The following is a 22,250-nucleotide window of genomic DNA, read 5'->3' as shown; positions in this document are numbered from 1 at the left end:
GTTGTAGTTTTTAGTGTGCTGCATTGATCTTGCGTAATTGCAGTTTGTGATATCTTTAGTGTGGCTTCTGTGCCTGCTATTGCTGCTTCTGCTGCAGATGTTAACAATAATTTTTGGAAATGTGAAGACTCGTGGTTGGGTCTCCATCTGCTGTGTTGGCTGTAGTGGAAGAGGTATCGGCCCCCATTATACTATTTCAACTCTAGTGAAATTGATGCCACTTTGGTGGTGTCTGCCACAAATTTTTGGAAATGTGGAGACTCCTGATTGGGTCTCCATCTGCTGGGTTGGCTGTAGTGGAAGATGTGTCGGTCCTAATTATACTATTTATACTCTAGCGAAATTGATGCCACTTTGGTGGTGTTAACCCCTAAAAAACCCCTAATTTTTAGAAATGTGAAGACTCCTGATTGGGTCTCTATCTACTGGGTTGGCTGTAGTGGAAGAAGTGTTTGTCCCCATTATACCAGTACTCCTTTACTGTATTTCCTGCTCAGAAAAGCTTTTTCCAAGATGTTGGTTGCCAATCACGTCTGACCAGGACGCCCCTCACTGCTATCTGTAGAGTCAACGCTCCCCCGCCTGTGCTAACACTACTGCTACAATATGTAGATGGAGCAGCAGCACCAATTTCAGTATTTATGACATGATGAACCAGATGTTTTGCTTCTACCTTTGACTCACACAGTCGAGCATATGCCAGTACTGGCTATACACAGCCGTACATATCCTGGCTGTCCACCATGTTCTATCTACACTGCTCTGCTGCTGCCAGTGATGGCTGTACACAGCCGTACATATCCTGCCTGTCCACCATGTTCTATCTATACTGTCCTGCTGCTGCCAGTGATGGCTATTCACAGCCGTACATCTCCCGTCTCTCCACCATGTTCTATCTAAACTGTTCTGCTGCTGCCAGTGATGGCTATACACAGTCGTACATCTCCCGCCTGTCCACCATGTTCTATGTATACTGTTCTGCTGCTGCCAGTGATGGCTATACACAGTCGTACATATCCCGCCTGTCCACCATGTTCTATGTATACTGTTCTGCTGCTGCCAGTGATGGCTGTACACAGCCGTACATCTCCCGTCTCTCCACCATGTTCTATCTATACTGTCCTGCTGCATCCAGTGATGGCTGTACACAGCCGTACATATCCTGCCTGTCCACCATGTTCTATCTATACTGTCCTGCTGCTTCCAGTGATGGCTGTACACAGCCGTACATCTCCCGCCTGTCCACCATGTTCTATCTATACTGTCCTGCTGCTTCCAGTGATGGCTATTCACAGTTGTACATATCCCGTCTGTCCACCATGTTCTATGTATACTGTTCTGCTGCTGCCAGTGATGACTGTACACAGCCGTACATATCCCGCCTGTCCACCATGTTCTATCTATACTGTCCTGCTGCTTCCAGTGATGGCTATACACAGTCGTACATATCCCGCCTGTCCACCATGTTCTATCTATACTGTCCTGCTGCTTCCAGTGATGGCTATTCACAGTTGTACATATCCCGCCTGTCCACCATGTTCTATCTATACTGTTCTGCTGCTTCCAGTGATGGCTATACACAGCCGTACATATCCCGCCTGTCCACCATGTTCTATCTATACTGTCCTGCTGCTTCCAGTGATGGCTATTCACAGTTGTACATATCCCGCCTGTCCACCATGTTCTATCTATACTGTTCTGCTGCTTCCAGTGATGGCTATACACAGCCGTACATATCCCGTCTGTCCACCATGTTCTATCTATACTGTCCTGCTGCTTCCAGTGATGGCTATTCACAGTTGTACATCTCCCGCCTGTCCACCATGTTCTATCTATACTGTCCTGCTGCTTCCAGTGATGGCTATTCACAGTTGTACATATCCCGTCTGTCCACCATGTTCTATGTATACTGTTCTGCTGCTGCCAGTGATGACTGTACACAGCCGTACATATCCCGCCTGTCCACCATGTTCTATCTATACTGTCCTGCTGCTTCCAGTGATGGCTATACACAGTCGTACATATCCCGCCTGTCCACCATGTTCTATCTATACTGTCCTGCTGCATCCAGTGATGGCTGTACACAGCCGTACATATCCTGCCAGTCCACCATGTTCTATCTATACTGTTCTGCTGCTTCCAGTGATGGCTATACACAGCCGTACATCTCCCGCCTGTCCACCATGTTCTATCTATACTGTCCTGCTGCTGTCAATGCTGGCTGTACACAGCCGTACATATCCCGTCTGTCCACCATGTTCTATCTATACTGTCCTGCTGCTTCCAGTGATGGCTATTCACAGCCGTACATCTCCTGTCTGTCCACCATGTTCTATCTATACTGTCCTGCTGCTTCCAGTGATGGCTATTCACAGCCGTACATCTCCCGTCTGTCCACCATGTTCTATCTATACTGTCCTGCTGCTGTCAGTGATGGCTATTCACAGCTGTACATATCCCGTCTGTCCACCATGTTCTATCTATACTGTTCTGCTGCTTCCAGTGATGGCTGTACACAGCCGTACATCTCCCGTCTGTCCACCATGTTCTATCTATACTGTTCTGCTGCTGCCAGTGATGGCTATTCACAGCCGTACATCTCCCGTCTCTCCACCATGTTCTATCTAAACTGTTCTGCTGCTGCCAGTGATGGCTATACACAGTCGTACATCTCCCGCCTGTCCACCATGTTCTATGTATACTGTTCTGCTGCTGCCAGTGATGGCTGTACACAGCCGTACATCTCCCGTCTCTCCACCATGTTCTATCTATACTGTCCTGCTGCATCCAGTGATGGCTGTACACAGCCGTACATATCCTGCCTGTCCACCATGTTCTATCTATACTGTCCTGCTGCTTCCAGTGATGGCTGTACACAGCCGTACATCTCCCGCCTGTCCACCATGTTCTATCTATACTGTCCTGCTGCTTCCAGTGATGGCTATTCACAGTTGTACATATCCCGCCTGTCCACCATGTTCTATCTATACTGTCCTGCTGCTTCCAGTGATGGCTATACACAGTCGTACATATCCCGCCTGTCCACCATGTTCTATCTATACTGTCCTGCTGCTTCCAGTGATGGCTATTCACAGTTGTACATATCCCGACTGTCCACCATGTTCTATCTATACTGTTCTGCTGCTTCCAGTGATGGCTATACACAGCCGTACATATCCCGCCTGTCCACCATGTTCTATCTATACTGTCCTGCTGCTGTCAATGCTGGCTGTACACAGCCGTACATCTCCCGCCTGTCCACCATGTTCTATCTATACTGTCCTGCTGCTGTCAGTGATGGCTATTCACAGCTGTACATATCCCGTCTGTCCACCATGTTCTATCTACACTGTTCTGCTGCTGCTAGTGCTGGCTATACACAGCCGTACATATCCCGCCTGTCCACCATGTTCTATCTATACTGTCCTGCTGCTGTCAATGCTGGCTGTACACAGCCGTACATATCCCGTCTGTCCACCATGTTCTATCTATACTGTCCTGCTGCTGTCAGTGATGGCTATTCACAGCTGTACATATCCCGTCTGTCCACCATGTTCTATCTATACTGTTCTGCTGCTTCCAGTGATGGCTGTACACAGCCGTACATCTCCCGCCTGTCCACCATGTTCTATCTATACTGTCCTGCTGCTTCCAGTGATGGCTGTACACAGCCGTACATATCCTGCCTGTCCACCATGTTCTATCTATACTGTTCTGCTGCTGCCAGTGATGGCAGTACACAGCCGTACATCTCCCGCCTGTCCACCATGTTCTATCTATACTGTTCTGCCGCTTCCAGTGATGGCTGCACACAGCCGTACATCTCCCGCCTGTCCACCATGTTCTATCTATACTGTCCTGCTGCTTCCAGTGATGGCTGTACACAGCCGTACATATCCTGCCTGTCCACCATGTTCTATCTATACTGTTCTGCCGCTTCCAGTGATGGCTGTACACAGCCGTACATATCCCATCTGTCCACCATGTTCTATCTATACTGTCCTGCTGCTGTCAGTGCTGGCTGTACACAACCATACATCTCCCGCCTCTCCACCATGTTCTGTCTATACTGTCCTGCTGCTAGTGCTGGCTATACACAGCCGTACATATCCCGCCTGTCCACCATGTTCTATCTACACTGTTCTGCTGCTGCCAGTGATGGCTGTACACAGCCGTACATATCCCGCCTGTCCACCATGTTCTATCTATACTGTCCTGCTGCTTCCAGTGATGGCTATTCACAGCCGTACATATCCCGCCTGTCCACCATGTTCTATCTATACTGTCCTGCTGCTGTCAGTGCTGGCTGTACACAGCCGTACATCTCCCACCTGTCCACCATGTTCTATCTATACTGTCCTGCTGCTGTCAGTGCTGGCTGTACACAGCCGTACATCTGCCGCCTGTCCACCATGTTCTATCTATACTGTCCTGCTGCTTCCAGTGATGGCTGTACACAGCCGTACATATCCTGCCTGTCCACCATGTTCTATCTATACTGTCCTGCTGCTTCCAGTGATGGCTATACACAGCCGTACATCTCCCGCCTGTCCACCATGTTCTATCTATACTGTCCTGCTGCTGCCAGTGCTGGCTGTACACAACCATACATCTCCCGCCTGTCCTTCATGTCCTATACTGTGCTGTTGCTGCCACTTGCACTGCCAATAGACAGCCTCAGATAATAATCATATTTTTTGAAAAATTCGATGAAGTTACAAATTCGTATTTCTAGATGTTCGCTCATCTCTATTAAAAATGTTAAACCCCTTATAGGGGACAATAAATCTTGCAAATCATTTTATAAATTTGACCCTTTAGCTGCATTTTACCATGCATAATATAGCTAAGTTACCAATTATCAATTCCCTCTAATAGCACAGTAATGACAGATTGAATGTCTGCTATGGGGCCAACATCTACCTGCTATTATTTAAATTCCCATAATATTAGCTTATACGTGGCATATAGGAACCAAAGATTTGGAGATGAGTGAAAAGGCAGGAAGCTGTTTTCATCATAATATAATTATATGAGACAAGAAACTTTGTAAATGTAATGCAAAATGACTCGGAGCTTGATTAAGATTGGAGTTTAATTATTTTCCCTCCTTGCCATTGTCTGACTGAATCAAGAATTGTTATAAGTGAATATCTGCTGTGTATCAGGGCCGGAGATTTCTCAATCTCAGAATGTTAACATAATTGATTGAAAATTAAAAATTAAAATTCTTCCTGACGGTGTAAGATCTGATATTTCACAAAAGATATACTTTACAGACCATTAAGATCCAATACAAGACCCCAAAATATATATTTGCCCCAAACCAGAACCCAAAATGTAGTTCACAGTCCATAACTAATTCAGATTCTATACAAAGTACAACAGTCAAGAAAGATTCTATTCGTGACCCCAAAATACAAACCCAAACTGAGACCTGAAAACTAATTAAATATTAATGTTTCCCAAACAAGACATTTAAAAATACAGAACCCCCAGACTGAAAAATAAATACAGATCCCAGACCAGACCCCAAAATCAAGAAAAACTCCATTGAAGACTCCAAAATAAATACTGACTAGTGATGAGCGAGCACTAAAATGCTCGGATACTCGTTGTTCGAGTCGAGCAAATTGGAATACTCGGGTGCTCGGACCGAGTAACGAGCCCAATGTAAGTCTATGGGAAACTCAAGCATTTTTCAGGCGGTTCCCCCCGGCGGTCTGCAGAGGGCCTGAAAATTGGCCAAATCGATGGGAACAGTGTTCAAATGACATGGGAACAGCATGGGGAAGACCCCTGAAAGCATCTCTGACTCCCAGGTCACTTCTGTCAACAACGTTGTCAGAGTATTACTCCACTTTATGGGCTCACAATAAAACATACAAAAACGAGCCCAAAATGGATTTTCTTGGGAAATATGTTAAGGAACATCCTTTCCAGGGTAGTGACTTGTATTTAAGGCAAAATAAATAACCAAAAACAAAAATGCTCCTAAACACCTTGGGCTATGTTCACAAGTAGCGTTTTTGATGCGTTTTTGCATTGCTTTCAACCAAGACAAATGCATTCACTGGGAAATGTCATTTTAACATTTTACAACCTTATCTGGCCATGTGGTGTGTGACACAGCATCAGACACATCCTGTTTCATTTATGATGGAGGGACTCTGAAAGTCACTAAGCCTATTTTTATGGGGCCATCAGGCGGCCCTTACTATTCTTAAAGGGCCAGCAGGCGGCCAGCGCTATAGTTAGCGAGCCATCAGCCGGATATGCTTTGTTGTTCCCATTATTAACGAGTGGGTCTCTTATAATGTTATTGCGTAAGCAGTGACTGCAAGGGCTGCAGAAATTTGGAAGCACTCCAATGTCCCTAGGAAGAGACGTAGAGGTCGAAGAGCCTCCTGAAAACAATGTTCCCATTATTAGGAAGTGGGTCTCCCATAGTGCTTGCCTATGCAGTGAATGCAAAAGCTGCAAAAAATTTGGAGGCACTCCAATGCCCCTTGCAAGAGACGTAGAGGTCGGAGAGCCTCCTAAAACAATGTTCCCATTATTAGGAAGTGGGTCTCCCATAGTGCTTGCCTATGCAGTGAATGCAAAAGCTGCCAAAAATTTGGAGGAAATTCAAAGCCCCTTGCAAGACACATAGAGGAGGTGATATGGTAGATATGGTGGCAAATGATAAGGAGAAGGAGGAGGACAAGAGCAAATAGACAAAATCAGGAAGCGTATACCCATGTTTAGGTGTGAAGAGGTGTATGGGAATAGACCTACCAAAAAAAGACACTGGATTTGAGTTTATGTTACGCTGCTATCAATCAGTGGAGTTGAGAAGTCTGGCCCAATCCAGCCCTTGTTCATTTTTATAAGAGTCAGACTATCAGCAATTTCAGTTGACAGGCGGATGCGCCTATCGGTTATAATTCCACCGGCGGCACTAAAAACCCAATCTCACAAAATGCAAGCGGCAGGGCAGGCCAGGACCTCCAAGGCATAGAGAGACAGTTTATTCCAGGTATCCTGCTTGGATACCCAATAATTATATGGCACAGATGAATCACAGAGGACGTTGGTACGGTCGGCAAGGTACTCCCTCCCCATCTTCCCAAATTTGCACTCCTTATGAGAGTACCCCGCGCCTCAGGGCCTATAAGATGAAAGGGTCTGAGAAAACTGTCCCAGAACTTTGACAGTGGATTGGAGTTGTGTCTCTCGCCTGTACTCCTTCGTTGTCCAACGAACTGTGACCTCTGCCACCAGCGTTTTCAGATGGGAATTTTTTTAATAATTCCGCAACAAGGGCCTTCTGGTACTGCCCAATTTTAGTAGACCTGTCCACATTGGGAATAAGAGATAGAAAGTTCTCCTTGTAGCGTGGGTCTAGAAGTGTCACCAACCAGTAATGACTGTCATCCAAAATTTGGAGAATGCGAGGGTCACGGGAAAGGCAGCGTAACATAAACTCAGCCATGTGTGTCAGACTGCTAACAGGCAAGACTTCCATGTCCTCACCAAGAGGACGACTGACCATGCTCTCTTCCTCTTCCTCCTGCTCCTCCCTGTCCTCAGGCCATCCACACTAAACAGATGGTATGACAGTTGTGCAGGTATTACCATCTATAGCACATGAAACTAGCTCCTCCTCCTCCTCATTGTCACCCAATCCACGTTGGCATGAGATTAGGCTGGGCTGTGTGTAATCACCCTGTATGGTTACTTGCTCTATCTCCTTGTGCTCCGCCTGCAATGCATCCTCTTCGATTGTGAGCAGAGAGCATTTCAGAAGACAGAGAAGCGGGATGGTGATGCTAATTATGGTGTCATCGCCACTCACCATCTTGGTGGAGTCCTCAAAGTTTTGGAGGATGGTACATATGCCTGACATCCATGTCCACGCCTGAGGTCTTATGTGTGGAGTCTGAACTGAATACCGACGGCCTTCTTGATGCTGGTAGTCAACAACTGCCCTATTCTGCTCACAAATCCTTCCTAACATCTGCAATGTAGAGTTCCAACACGTGGGGACATCACACACCAGTCAGTGAGCCGGAAGCTGCAAACGCTGCTGAAACACAGCAAGGACGGTGGAAGCTGTAGGTGACTTTCTAAAATGGGCACACAGGCGGCATACTTTAACAAGCAGATCCAGCAGCTCCAGGTAGGTTTTGATAAACCCCTGAACCCCGAGGTTAAGCACATGGACCAGGCATGGTACATGTGTGAACTCGCCTCGCCTCAGAGCCATCACCATGTTCCGGCCATTGTCACACACGACTATGCCTGGTTGTAGGTTCAGCGGTGTCAGACACAGGTATGCCTGCTCTTTCAGAGCTGTCGAAAACTCTTCAGCGTTGTGTTGTTTGTCACCTAAGCATATTAGCTTCAGCACAGCCTGTTGCCGCTTGGCTGAGGCAGTGCTGCAGTGCTTCCAGCTTGCGACTGATGTGGTCATTTCGGAAATGGATGCTGAAGAGGAGGAGGATGAGGAGGTGCAGGAGTTGTAGACTGTGGGGGCAACCCTGATTGACCCAGGGCCCGCAATTCTTAGTGTCGGGAGGACGTGTTCCATCCCAAGGTCCGACTGGGTCCCAGCTTCCACTATGTTAACCCAGTGTGCCGTCAGCGAGATGTACCGTCCCTGCCCACAAGCACTTGTCCACGTGTCCGTGGTTAGGGGGACTTGTACTCAGGGGAGTCACACACCCTGACTGACTTTGAGGAGAGACTGCGCAGTTTGTTTAAAGTGTACCCCCTGTCTGAGGAGCAAAAAGTCAGCATCCTCAGAGGTCAGCTAATCGGTGCAGCCCAGAGAGAGGTGAAGTCCTGGTCGGGCAAGGACAAAAGCACTGTTAAGGGAATACTGGCCCGTTTAAAGGATACCTTTGACACCCGCACTGCAGCAGAAATTAAAATGAAGTTCTACGGGTGCAAACAAAGGGTGCAGGACACTGTACGGGACTATGCTCTAAATCTGCATGAGGCGCTGCGGGCCATTAAACAGGTAGACCCCGACAGTGTGCAAGACAAGGACAGATTGCTAACTGAACAGTTTATTGAGGGGCTCCTGTCTAACGCTCACCGTACACAGCTGTGCATTATGGCTCTGCAAAACCCTGATCTGGACTTTGCGCAATTTAAAGACCGAGCCATCCGGGTGCTGCGAGAATCAACCTCAAGTGGCACTGTATCCCTCCGGCGCCCAGCTATCACATACCACCAGGAGGTGGTATCCTTTTCCCCAGCACCTGTGGAGGCTGATGTGCAGACCCTAGATAATGGCCCGTCTGCAGACCTACGCCTTCAGGTCCAGGAGCTGACCAAAAGTGTGGCTACACAAACCAAAACCGTGCAGGCCATGCAAGTGTCTCCAAAGGAAAGGATCCAGCTGGCTTCCAGCCCAGATGACGTCCCATGGCGACGACAGAGAAGAATTCCACCGACCAGAGGGAGAGACAGCGATCGATACGAACAGAACGGACAACCCATCTGCCGCCGCTGTCAAAAGGCGGGGCACCTCACAAGATTCTGCGATTTAAAACGAGCAACCCCTGGGGCAGAGGGCCAACCCCCAGGAGTAAGACGACCAGGCCCACAAAGCTGGCGAGACAAGTACGTGGGAGGACAACCGGTCCTACCTGTTGTGCTTGATAGCATCCCGATGAACGCATTGCTGGACACTGGTTCCCAGGTGAAAATGATGCCATATATCCTTTATAAACAATACTGGGCTGATTCAGACATTACCCGCCGTCCAGATGAACATCTTAGTGTGGCGCCCCGGAGGGTTCGGTCGCCTCAGAGGTGTTGCATCTCAGCCTGAGATTTGGCATCTCACTCTCAGGTAAGGAAGGAGTACAGCCCGCGACCCTAACACCTACATCCAACACACCACTCCAGGCAAACAGGGGAGGGCAAGATGTCTCTGGCTCTTGCTGAGCCCTTCCCTTGGCTGGAGTGGGGGGAACCTAGAGAGGGGGAACCACGTAGTGGGTGTGGGTGGAGGAAGTAGCTTAGGGGAGCACATGAGAGGGAGGTATAAAAGGAGGAGCCATCTTAGTTCAGTATGTTCAGTCAGAGGAGGAGAAGTGAAGGAGCAGGGGCTCTGCAGGAGCTTTGCTAAGGCAGAGGGCCTGGTGAAAGGCCCAGGACTGAAAGGAGAAGAGAGAGAGGAGCAGAAAGGCTCCTGGAATCAGGAAAGGACCCCAGGGGTACGGGCCGTTCAGAAGGCCACCCGTACGCCCGCATCTGCCAGGCGGTGGAGGGGTCAGGCCATCTAAAGGGAACCGGTCCCTCAACTAGCGGAGGACTTTATGCCCAACTAGAAACCAGAGGCTGCAGTACTTTATGTCCTGTAGCCACAAGTCCACGCCAGTCTCACCGAGAAGGTAGCCATAAAGGACCCAGGGGACGGAACAGACGTCGCCCGCCAAAGCCTGCTGGTACCGGATTGGAGATACTAGGTGTGAGGTGCAGGAAGAAGGCCAGAGAGCGAGGACACACAGAAAGGGGTCCTGCTAAGTACTCTGGAGTTACCTGGGGGTAGACCGAACCCCTCCCTGAGTAAACACAGGACGACAAGGGCAGTTACATGGATACCTGTAATCTGGGCTGCAACAACTGTGAGTAAAGACCCTGGGACTGCACTTCCCTGTCTCTGTGTTTCTTGCTGCGCCATCAACCCCTTGCATTACAATGGACAGCATAACCCATAACATCTACACTGCCCTGGAGCTAAGCTCTACCTGTGGAGAGCCACACCATCCCTGCTGCAGTAACATCAGCTCCAGAGGACCTGCTCCGCAGCGGCGGCTCCCTTAGCAGCATACCACAGGTGGCGTCACGAACTTTATACAATCACTATAAATCCCCTATCAATATCCCCTTTTTATTGACCGCCCTGGGTCACGGACCGGGTCACCGCCACTGTGACATCCCCTGGCATCTACCGGCCTGGCACCCGGTACCCCACGGCCCAGGGGGCCCGTCAACTTGGCATCACGAACAGGATATGAACCCACCCGTTATCACCGGGTATTGTGCGCCTAGAGACTGTGTTTTATACTCAATGTGGCGCCCACCCCAGAAGAACGGGCGCCATTATGTGCGAGCCAAACGACAACAAGAAATCACCTCCCATCGTGGGCCGGGACCCGAAATGGCACCAAAAGCGCGGCCCACCCACTGCAACTGTGACCATAACCCTGGACCTGTCCATCGGTCTGGAGGAGACCCCCCCAGGTGTGACCGACAGCTAGCAGACATGGGACCGCCCCAGAAAGGGGAGAGGGAAGAATAAAACTGAGAGACAGGGTGTGGTCTGGGCCAATCTAGACAGACCGTACCCGGCAGGGAACATGGAAGGAAGAGAAACCGGAATCCCTGCCAGCGGCCTGCTACGACCGGAGGCGCCCCTTACCTTGAAGGGGTTAGTTGCCAGGCTGTCCCGGGAGTATTCCGAGTTCCTCTATGCCGGGATGGAGGACCTGAACCGGAGAATGGAGAGGGCCCAGCAAGATGCCACCACAAGCTGGAAAAAGGAGATGATGGAAAGGATGGCAAGGCGGCAGCAAACAACGCTACCAAGCACAGGCAGCGCCCCAGCCTTGGCGGATCCGGACCAGCACCAGGAGGCAGAGTGCAGCTCAAGAGCGGCCGCAGGAGCAGGTAAGAGAAGTCTCCCTGTCCCGGGCGCTAGAGCCGCTGACCTGCTCCTGGGCCCCCTGGTGGAACCGCCGATCCTGGGCACCAGCGACACCGGCCCGCTCCTGGGCCCCTTTCGGGAACCGCCTCCCCCGACACCCAAATGGGTGTGTAGACACCGTCCATGGGATTGGTCCGCAGAGGTGGAGGACCAGCAGCCCCCACTCCTACCAGCTCCCCTGCCCCCCACCATCTCCCGAGGTGAGGAGGATCAGTTCGAGTGGGACAACCCTGGGGGAGACCTCATGGGGTTTCCCCAAGAAACAAAAGCAGAGGCAGCCCGCAGGAGAGAGCACTGCAGGAGGGAGCTGGAGCAGCTCGAGAGGGAGCGGCACATCCGGCGGGTTCGTTGGGAGAAGCTGGAGACCCGGAACATGGAGGAGAAGGCCCGGGCCCGCAAAGACAGGAGGGCAGCATACGGTCCCCGTGCCGAAGGGGCCGTAGTGAAGTTCAACCTGGAGGGAGGATGGGGCTTCATCCGGGACCCGCAGTCCGAGACAGATCTTTTTGTAAACCGGAGGGACGTAGAGTCCCACCTGAAAGAAGGTCACCCAGACCGGAATCTGTACCCGGGTGATTACGTCACCTACACCAGGCACAGAGGCGAGAGGGGCTGGTATGCCCTGAATGTCCACCGTGAGGGGAAAGGGAGCAGTTCCTCACCCTACAGCGCTGAAGACCCGGTTGGGCCAGCCTACAGTGGACAAGAGCTTCCCCGGAGGGAGCACCACTACTAAGCACAGTAGCTGGAACTTTGAACTGTATATAGTTGCCCGTAGGGTGCAGCAGAGACACTGCAAGGTTAAAAAGTTTATTTGTTTAGTGGTGTTCACATAGTTACCCGGAAAGGGTACAAGGAACTGACAGGCTGAGGACTGTGAGCAGCCAAAGACTTTCAGTGTAAATAGTTGCACTTCTTAAAGTGCCCCTTATTGGTTTTATATCTATACAACAATGACCTTAGAACAAAAACCCGTTTGGCGTGGCCGAAGACATAGTCCAACACCTGGATCACCTATGCCCTGCAGCCACGCCCAGGGCCTACTTTGAGGGTTTTCGGACGGGTCCCTCATGTTCGTGTTTGCTAGTTTGCACCTTAATTTAAAAAAAAGAAAAAAAAAAAAAGAGACATCCGGTTGCAGATCGTGCTGTAAGCTGCAGAAAAATGGTTTATATGGAAAATGTTTTAAGTGTGAAGAAGGATGTTATTAAAAATGCTCTTATAATGTTTGTAAGCTGATATAATACCTGTAATATTCAAGAAAGAGTTCCTCCCATACAGGGAAGAGATGTTAAGTTCATAATCTTCTATGTGAATGCATTCAAAAATTTAGCATGTCTTTAAAATTGTTTTTACTCTGTTCCAGCCCGCGGACGTGCTGTTTTTTACCAGGGGGCTATGTGGCGCCCCGGAGGGTTCGGTAGCCACAGAGGTGTTGCATCTCAGCCAGAGATGTGGCATCTCACTCTCAGGTAAGGAAGGAGTACAGCCCGGGACCCTAACACCTGCATCCAACACACCACTCCAGGCAAACAGGGGAGGGCAAGATGTCTCTGGTTCTTGCTGAGCCCTTCCCTTGGCTGGAGTGGGGGGAACCTAGAGAGGGGGAACCACATAGTGGGTGTGGGTGGAGGAAGTAGCTTAGGGGAGCACATGAGATGGAGGTATAAAAGGAGGAGCCATCTCAGTTCAATAAGTTCAGTCAGAGGAGGAGAAGTGAAGGCGCAGGGGCTCTGCAGGAGCTCTGCTCAGGCAGAGGGCCTGGTGAAAGGCCCAGGACTGAAAGGAGAAGAGAGAGAGGAGCAGAAAGGCTCCTGGAATCAGGAAAGGATCCCAGGGGTACGGGCCGTGCAGAAGGCCACCCGTACGCCCGCATCTGCCAGGCGGTGGAGGGGTCAGGCCATCTAAAGGGAACCGGTCCCTCAACTAGCGGAGGACTTTATGCCCAACTAGAAACCGGAGGCTGCAGTACTTTATGTCCTGTAGCCACAAGTCCTCGCCAGTCTCACCGAGAAGGTAGCCATATAGGACCCAGGGGACGGAACAGACGTCGCCCGCCAAGGTCCACGGGTACCGGATTGGAGATACTAGGTGTGAGGTGCAGGAAGAAGGCCAGAGAGCGAGGACACGCAGAAGGGGTCTTGCTAAGTACTCTGGAGTTACCTGGGGGTAGACCGAACCCCTCCCTGAGTAAACACAGGACGACGAGGGCAGTTACATGGATCCCTGTAATCTGGACTGCAACAACTGTGAGTAAAGACCCTGCACTTCCTTGTCTCTGTGTTTCTTGCTGCGCCATCAACCCCTGCATTACAACGCCCAGCATAACCCATAACATCAACACTGCCCTGGAGCTAAGCTCTACCTGTGGAGAGCCACACCATCCCTGCTGCAGTAACATCAGCTCCAGAGGACTGCTCCGCAGCGGCGGCTCCCTTAGCCGCATACCACAGGTGGCGTCACGAACTTTATACAATCACTACAAATCCCCTATCAATAACCCCTTTTTATTGACCACCCTGGGTCACGGACCGGGTCACCGCCACTGTGACATCCCCCGGCATCTACCGGCCCGGCACTGGGTACCCCACGGCCCAGGGGGCGCGTCATTAGCATCTATGCCAGCAATGGTCAGCCCTTGCCTCAGGTGGGGTATAAAGAGGCGACCATAATAGTTGGCCGAGTAGAATTGCCATAACAAGGAATGATTATTGTTGATATTGATCACCGAGAAAGTCATCCTATGATAACTATAGGCACCAATGTGATAGAGAATTGTCTTGGGGAAATTATTCTTTTGTTGCAACAGGTCGCAGAGACTGCCAGTTCCAGTCAGCAGCAAGTTCTGCAGAAGGAAATCAGAACCCTGATGAAAAGACAACAGGTACAGCTGTCTGGAGGAGAAGTCGGCAGTGTCAGAATGAGTGATCCATTCCCCATTGCAATGCCCCCTAGGAGTGAAATGTTAATATGGTGTCGGGCAGCAATAGGTCTCAGGGGTCAAGATTATCAGGCCCTGGTAGAACCCGTGTACTCTGACAGTAGACCTGACTCGTCCAGGGGGAATATAGGGGGACTCGGTACCCAGGCCTTTACCTCCTTGGGATGACACGGCAGTCGGCTCCCGGGCCCGTACTCTGGGGTCACTCTTTAAAAGGGGTTTTGTTAACAGTTTGTCTCGTGACGCCACCTGTGGTTACTCGTAATGGTTACCAGCGCTGCTGCAGACCTCCGGGGGTGATGGGACGGCAGCTAGGGTGTTCTTGTTCCCCACAAGCGGAGCGGGCCCCCGGGGCAGTGTAGGTGCAGATGGTGATGCTGGGCATTGTAGTGCAGGCGCGGTAGCATGGTGGAAATAACTGACAGAGACAGTGGAGTGCAGTCATCCGAGTTTACTCACAGTTCCTTTTAGGTTCCTCGGGTACACTGTCCAGGTGTCAGACTCCCGTGTCGCACTGCGTTTGCCAGGCAGGAGTTCAGCACTCCTTCAGGTATATTAGAAGCACTTAACGGGACCCCATTCTTTATGTTCCTTCCTTGACCGACTTCCCGCGCTGGGTCTTCTCCCTCCTGCCCTGCGCTCCCCCACACACAGTCCCAATCGGGTACTCTGAGATCCCTCTGGGCAACCTGGAGTTCCCGGTTACTTGGTGCCCTTCATGGCGGCTAGGGTGAGGTTGTGGCAACCGCAACATGGAAGTGCAGAAGCCTCCGGTTTTCCAGCCGAGACCTGAAGTAACACGGCTGGTCCAGGGATCGGTTCCCTTTCTGCGGCCTGATCCCTCTGACGCTTGGCAGATTCAGGCGTACGGGTGCCGTCCTGCACTCACCGTGCCCCCTGGGATCCCTTCTGTTCCTGGAGCATTCCTCCCTTGCTCCCACTCCTCTCCTGGGAATCTCTCACTAGGCCCCACTCAGGAGCAGAGCTCCTGAAGAGACTCTGCTCCCCTCCTCTCCTCTTACTGCCACCTACTTACTGCACTGCCACCCTAAGATGGCTACCCTTTATATAGACCTACTCTCTAAGTGCTCCCCTGTACTGCGTCCTCCACCCACACCCACTACATGGTTCCCCTCTCTTTGGTTCCCCCCCACTCCAGCCAGGGACAGGGCAGCAAATGAAGTGCATAATGCCATTCCAGCCAGCCTGGAGTAGTGTAGTGTTGAATGCGGGTGTTGGGGTTCCGGGCAGTACTCCATCCTTACCTGAGAGAAGGAGATGCCACACCTCTGGATGAGGTGCAGTACCTCTGTGGCAACTGAACTCTCAGGGGCGCCACATTCCCCCCAGGCAAAACACAGTACGTCCACGGGCTGGAACAGAGTAAAAACACGGTACAATATAGACATGCAAAATTTTAGAATGCATTCGCATATAAGATAATAACCAACTACTTTCTTCCCTTTATGGGAGGCACTTTTTCTTGAACGTTACTGGTTACATTTATCAAAACATTATAAAACTTTTTTAAATAACATTTTCCTTCAGACTTATAAAACGTTTTCTTAAAGTTACAGTGAGTCCCAATACCAGGTGTCCATCTCACTAGTAAAGGTGCAATTTGAGTAGCATGAGGGACCCGTCTGAAAACCCTCAACGTAGGCCCTGGGCGTGGCTACAGGGCATAAGTGATCCAGGTGTTGGACCACGTCTTCGGCCACGCCAAACGGGTTTTTGTTCAGTGGTCTTTTGACATAAAACCAATAGGGGGCACTTTAATAAGTGCAACAATTTACAAGGGAAAGTTTTTGGCTGCTCACAGTCCTCAGCCTACAAGTCTTTATATCCTCACGGGTAACTAAAGGCACACATAATTTTCAGTTCACACAGAAATAAACTTTAACTTTTAAACTCTCTTTATGTACCCTTACAGGTGACTATTTACAGTTTGTCCACTCACTTGGGCTTAGTGGTGGTTTCCCCGCCGGGGATATGCCTGATTCTTGCCAACTGACCCAGCCGGGTCATCAGCCTCAGGCTTTAGGGGCATGTCCTCCTCCTCCTTGACCACTCTATGCACTTGGAGGGCATACCACCCACATTCCCCGTGGTGCCTGGTGTAGGTGATACGGTCACCAGGGTACAGGTTTCGGTCGGGATGGCCATGTTCCAGGTGGGGCTCGACATCCCGCCGATTTACAAAAATGTCTCTGTCGAACTGGGGGTCGCGGATAAAGCCCCATCCGGCCTCTAAATCAAATTTGACTATTAGTCCCTCTGCACGGGGACTAGGCCGGACGGACTCTGTCTGGCGAACTTGGGCTTTGGAGGCCTTGTTCCTGGCCTCCATTTGCTCCTAGCGCACCCGCCGGGTGTGCCGTTCCCTTGCCAGCTGCAGGAGCTCCTGTCTGCAGAAATCCTCCCTCTGTAGAGCTTGGGCTTGGGTCTCCTGTGGGAACCCCATCAGGTCCCCCCCCCCCCCGGTTGTCCCACCTAAATTCTTCTCCTGCTTGGAGGGCAGCCGGGAGTGCTGGTGCGGGGAGTAGAGGGCGTTATTGCTGGTTCTCGAACTTGGCAGACCAGTCAAACGAGGGAGCTCCGTACACCCACTCGGGTGCCGGCTCTGGGAGGGAGCCGAGCAGCAGGTCCGCAGAGTTGGCTCCCGGGGGTGGAGGTTCCAGGCTCAGGAGTTGCTGCAGGGCGTAGCGACTGGGGACGGAGGGTGCTGCAGGAGGCCCAGGAGCAGGTCGGCGCTTTCAGCACCCGGGACAGGGGAACTTCTCCTACCTGCTCCAGTGCTGGACGCGGCCTCCTGGTGCTCATCAGGCTCCACTGGGGTGCTGCCGGTGGCACACAGCTCTGACTGCCGCCGGGCCGTGATTTTCGCCAGCAGCTCCTCTTTCCACCGTGCGACCACCGCTTGCTGGGCCTTCTCCACTCGCAGGCTCAGCTCTTGCACTTTGCTCTGGAGGAATTCAGTATCCTCCGGGGACAGCTTGCTTGTCGTTCCCTCCAGGGTGAGGGGGGGCACTTGTTGTTACAGGCCAGAGGCGGAGGCTTGATCCTGGCTTCTGCCCATGCTGGCTGCAGGGTGCGGTCTGTCTAGACTGGTTAAGACTACACCCTGTCTCCACTGCTTTTCTCCTCCTCCTCTCCCCTTTCGGGGGCGGTTCCATGGCAGCCTGTTGTCGGTTACTCCTAGGAGCGGCCCCCCCACTTTGACAGACACATCTACATACATGGTCATTGTTTTTTGGGGCGGGCCTCCCTTTTGGCGCCATTCTGGAACCCGGCCCACGATGGGAGGTGATTCCTTGCTGTCTTTGAGTACGCACATAATGGCGCCCATTCTTCTGGGGCGGGCGCCAAATTCAGTAAAGAAAAACAGTTCAAATACGGCAGACAGTACCCGGTGATAGCGGGCACGAAATCCTGTTCGTGACGCCAGGAAGGGCTGACTCGCCCAGGGGGATATGGGGGAGACTCGGTACCCGGGCTTTTAACTCCTTGGGATGTAACGACAGTCGGCTCCTGGGCCCGTACTCTGGGGTCACTCTTTAAAAGGGGTTTTGCTAACAGTTTGTCTCGTGACGCCACCTGTGGTTTCTGGTAATGGGTACCAGTGCTGCTGCAGACCTCCGAGGTTGATGGGATGGCAGCTGGGATGTTTCTGCTCCCCACAGGCAGAGCGGGCCCCCGGGGCAGAGTTGATGGAAGGGATGCAGGTGAGAGGTGGCCCGGTCGGGTCAGGGGGAATGACGGACACGCACACAGGGGATTCGCTTCAGTACCTTTACTGGTGTAACGGCAGGTATGGTCCAGGGTACATAGTAGGAAGGGTGCACTTCTGGACTTCTCCCCAGTGAGCGTGTAGTAGGCCTCCTGGTCCGTTTCTTCCTCTCTCTAAAGCTTCTGGCCAGCCTGGAACTAGGCCTAGCTTCTATGCTATTTCACTCTCTCACCTGTCTGTTTGGTAATAGAACTTTTCTCCAGCTACCACTATCCCTGGATGCTGGGGCCTTCGTGGTTCCTAGTTCTGTAAAATGATGATAGCTTCAGGTTGACCAGAGGTCTGGAATCCTCCTGGTATGCCAGTTGTCCCTACTGGGTGTAGAGGACCCTGTATGTGCGGACCTGGTGTCCGGCTTGTGTCCTGGGGTGAGCTTCAGATGCTCCTCTGCCCCCTTAACTCCTCTCTCCTTGCCTCCGGCCACACTCGGGGCCCTCACCACACAGCAGCTCACGTGCTGCTTCTTCACTGATCTACAGTGTCAGCACACTCTGACTACCTAACTCCACCCTCCAGTATATATATCTCTAACAGGGCTCCCTCTGGTAGTATGAGGTGGAAGGGTGGAGGTGTCTGTTATGTAATGAGGGCCTCTTGTGGAGAAGTCTATCCATGCACCCTTTTGGGTCCTGTGGTACCTGTGCGTAGCAGGGTGCCACAGGCCCACCATCTTGACAGCCAGGGGGGTAGTCGATGTTCGCAAGGGGAGAGTACCGATATGCATTCTGAATTGTGGGGAGAAAGAGGTCCATTTACCCCGGTATGCTAAGCTGTTCACTGTCAGTAACAATGCAATAAAGGCAGTGGAACCCTTGCCTCCATCCAAACCGGCGGAGTATAATGGCTCCAAGGGGCAGATGGAGGATTGGAGTCAGAAGCTACAAGTGGGCACTGACTCCACCTCTTTGCACCAAAAGCATGGAGTGTACCGGGTGGTCCAAGAATATGAGCGAGTCTTCAGCAAACACCCACTAGACTTTGGGCAGGAAAAAGGGGTCCAACATCATATCCCCACAGGAGATCATCCGCCCATTAAAGAGAGGTACCGGCCTGTACCCCCAGCTCACTATCAATGTGCCAAAGGAATGTTATGGGAGATGAAGGAGGCTGGGGTGATTAGAGATAGTTGTAGCCCCTGGGCAGCTCCATTAGTTCTCATTAGAAAGAAGGATGGTACAATGAGGATGTGTGTTGATTACAGGCAGATTAACCGCATTACACATAAGGACGCCTACCCATTACCCAGAATTGAGGAATCTTTAGCAGCATTGAGATCAGCTAACTATTTCTCCACTTTGGATCTCACCAGTGGGTACTGGCAGGTTCCTGTGGCAGAGGCGGACAGAGAAAAGACTGCGTTTACAACATCAATGGGCCTCAGCGAGTTTAACTGCATGCCATTCGGGCCGGCAACGCCCAAGGAACGTTCCAGCGGTTAATGGAGTGTTGCCTAGGACACAAAAACTTCAAAACCATCCTGCTGTACCTAGACAATGTAATCGTCTACTCAAAGACATATGAAGACCACCTGGAGCACCTGGCCGAGGTGTCCGAAGCCCTATCTGGTTATGGCCTGAAGGTAGAGCCGTCCAAGTGCCACCTGTTAAAGCCCAAGGTGCAGTACCTAGGTCATGTGGTAAGCGCCGAAGCTGTAGCACCAGATCTTGAAAAAGTCACTGTGATCAAGGACTGGCAAAGATCCTCCATTATCAAGGAAGTGCGGCAGTTCCTCGGGCTGGTAGGCTACTACAGGAGATTCATCAAGGGTTTCACCAAGATAGCGGCACCCATGCACTACCTCTTAGTGGGCCAGTCCAAGAAGGCCAAGAACCCTGAAACCTCCGTTCAAATGAGGTAAACCAGAAGATGAATCTTTCACTCGACTGAAAATGGCTCTAACTTGAGACAAAGTCCTGGCCTACCCCGACTATGGCCAACCCTTTATACTTCATACGGATGCCAGCAACGTGGGATTGGGAGCGGTGCTGTCCCAGGTACAGCACGGCAGGGAGAGAGTGATTGTCTACGCCAGCAGGAAGCTCCGGCCTACGGAAACGAACCCCGACAACTATAGTTCCTTTAAGTTGGAGTTTTTAGCCATAGTCTGGGCTGTAACAGAGCACTTCAAACATTACCTCGCCCCCTCCAGATTTACAGTCTTCACGGACAACAACCCGGTGACGCACCTGGAGACTGCGAAGCTTGGTGCCCTAGAACAACGATGGATGGCCCGACTGTTTAACTACGAGTTTACCATCAAGTATCGGGCAGGGCATAAACAAACAAATGCTGAGGCGCTGTCCAGGATGCCCAACTTGCCAGATGGGGGAGAAGACCCGGAAGAGCTGGAGGAGATAGAGTTACCCGCTTTCCATTGTCACGGGGTGACACAGTGCTCCCACTGTGTGAGGGACAAGTGCTACACCAACAGAGAGGCCACGTTTAACCCATTGCCCCACCATGGATGGGCAGAGACGCAGGATAGCGACCCGGCTGTCCGCCTGGTAAAGGACTTGCTGACACAAGCTGACTCGCACCCTGATCCAGTTGCTCCACGGGAGACCCAACAGTTGTGGAAGGAGAAGGGCAAGCTGTTCATCTACGAGGGAAAGCTGTGTCAAAGAAGCATCAACTCCCACGAACTGGTCTGGCAGGTGGTAGTCCCGAGGCGGGATACGCCAATGGTCTTAGAAGTGTACCATGATGGAGCAGGACACGTCGGGTGGAAGAAGTTGGAAGTCCTGCTACGTGAGCGATTCTACTGGGCTGGCATGAGAAAAGCAATCGAGAGATGGTGTCGAGAATGTGGTCCATGCAACCTGAGACGGAAGACTGTGACAGCCAGTGGGCTTCCCTGCAGCCCATAATCACCAAACAACCACTTGAACTGGTAGCCTTGGACCACGTGAAGCTAGCCCCAAGCCGGTCAGGCTATGTCTATGCTCTCACCATAGTAGACCACTACTCCCGGTTCTTTGTAGTAGTGCCAGTGAAAGATCAGACGGCTCAGACGGCAGCCAAAGCGTTTCAACAACATTTTTGTCGCCCACACGGTTACCCTGAACGAGTGCTTACCGACCAAGGTCCAGCCTTTGAAGCAGAAGTGTTTCAAGAATTCTGTAACTTGTACGGCTGCAAGAAAATAAGGACGACGCCATATCACCCCCAGACCAACGGGTTGTGCGAGAAAATTAACCAGGTGGTAATAGACCTGTTGAAGACGCTGCCCCTTGAAGAACGTAGCCTGTGACCAAAGAAGTTTCCAGAATTGGTGGACCTATATAACCATATCCCGGTGAACTCCACCAACTGTACACCCGCTTACCTGATGAGAGCAAGACCTTGTAAGCTACCCATTGACTTAGACATGGGAGTTTTAACACCAGAGACGACATCCCCAGATGCAGATTGGGATACCGAGCAGCAGCAACAATACCGCAAGGTGCAAGAATGTGTTGAGAGAAGTTTGTCCCAGGCACGAAAAAGGCAGGAGAAAACTTACAATCAGCACGCACCTGCCATTCCCTTATCACCCGGAGAACAGGTACTTAAGAGGAAGAGACGAGTCCATCAGTGGGAGGTTGAGCTATACACCATCCTACCCTCGAATTACGATAACACGAAAGTGTGCCTCATCAGTAAAGATGGAGGGGAAACTTCAGTGGCAGTCTCAAGAGACCACCAGAAGATATGCCCTGAACAGTTGAACCACAAAGAAGAAGACAAAGACAGCCCTCAGCCCACAGAAAAAGTGGAGGAAATGGTCCAGACAGTCCTTGGAGCATTTCCCCGGTCTTGGATGCAGGTGAACG

The sequence above is a fragment of the Phyllobates terribilis genome, unplaced genomic scaffold (genome assembly GCF_046119375.1).
Source record: "Phyllobates terribilis strain yellow unplaced genomic scaffold, ASM4611937v1 Scaffold_1__5_contigs__length_1240528914, whole genome shotgun sequence".
Classification (NCBI taxonomy): Eukaryota; Metazoa; Chordata; class Amphibia; order Anura; family Dendrobatidae; genus Phyllobates; species Phyllobates terribilis.
This window is presented reverse-complemented; position numbering follows the sequence as displayed.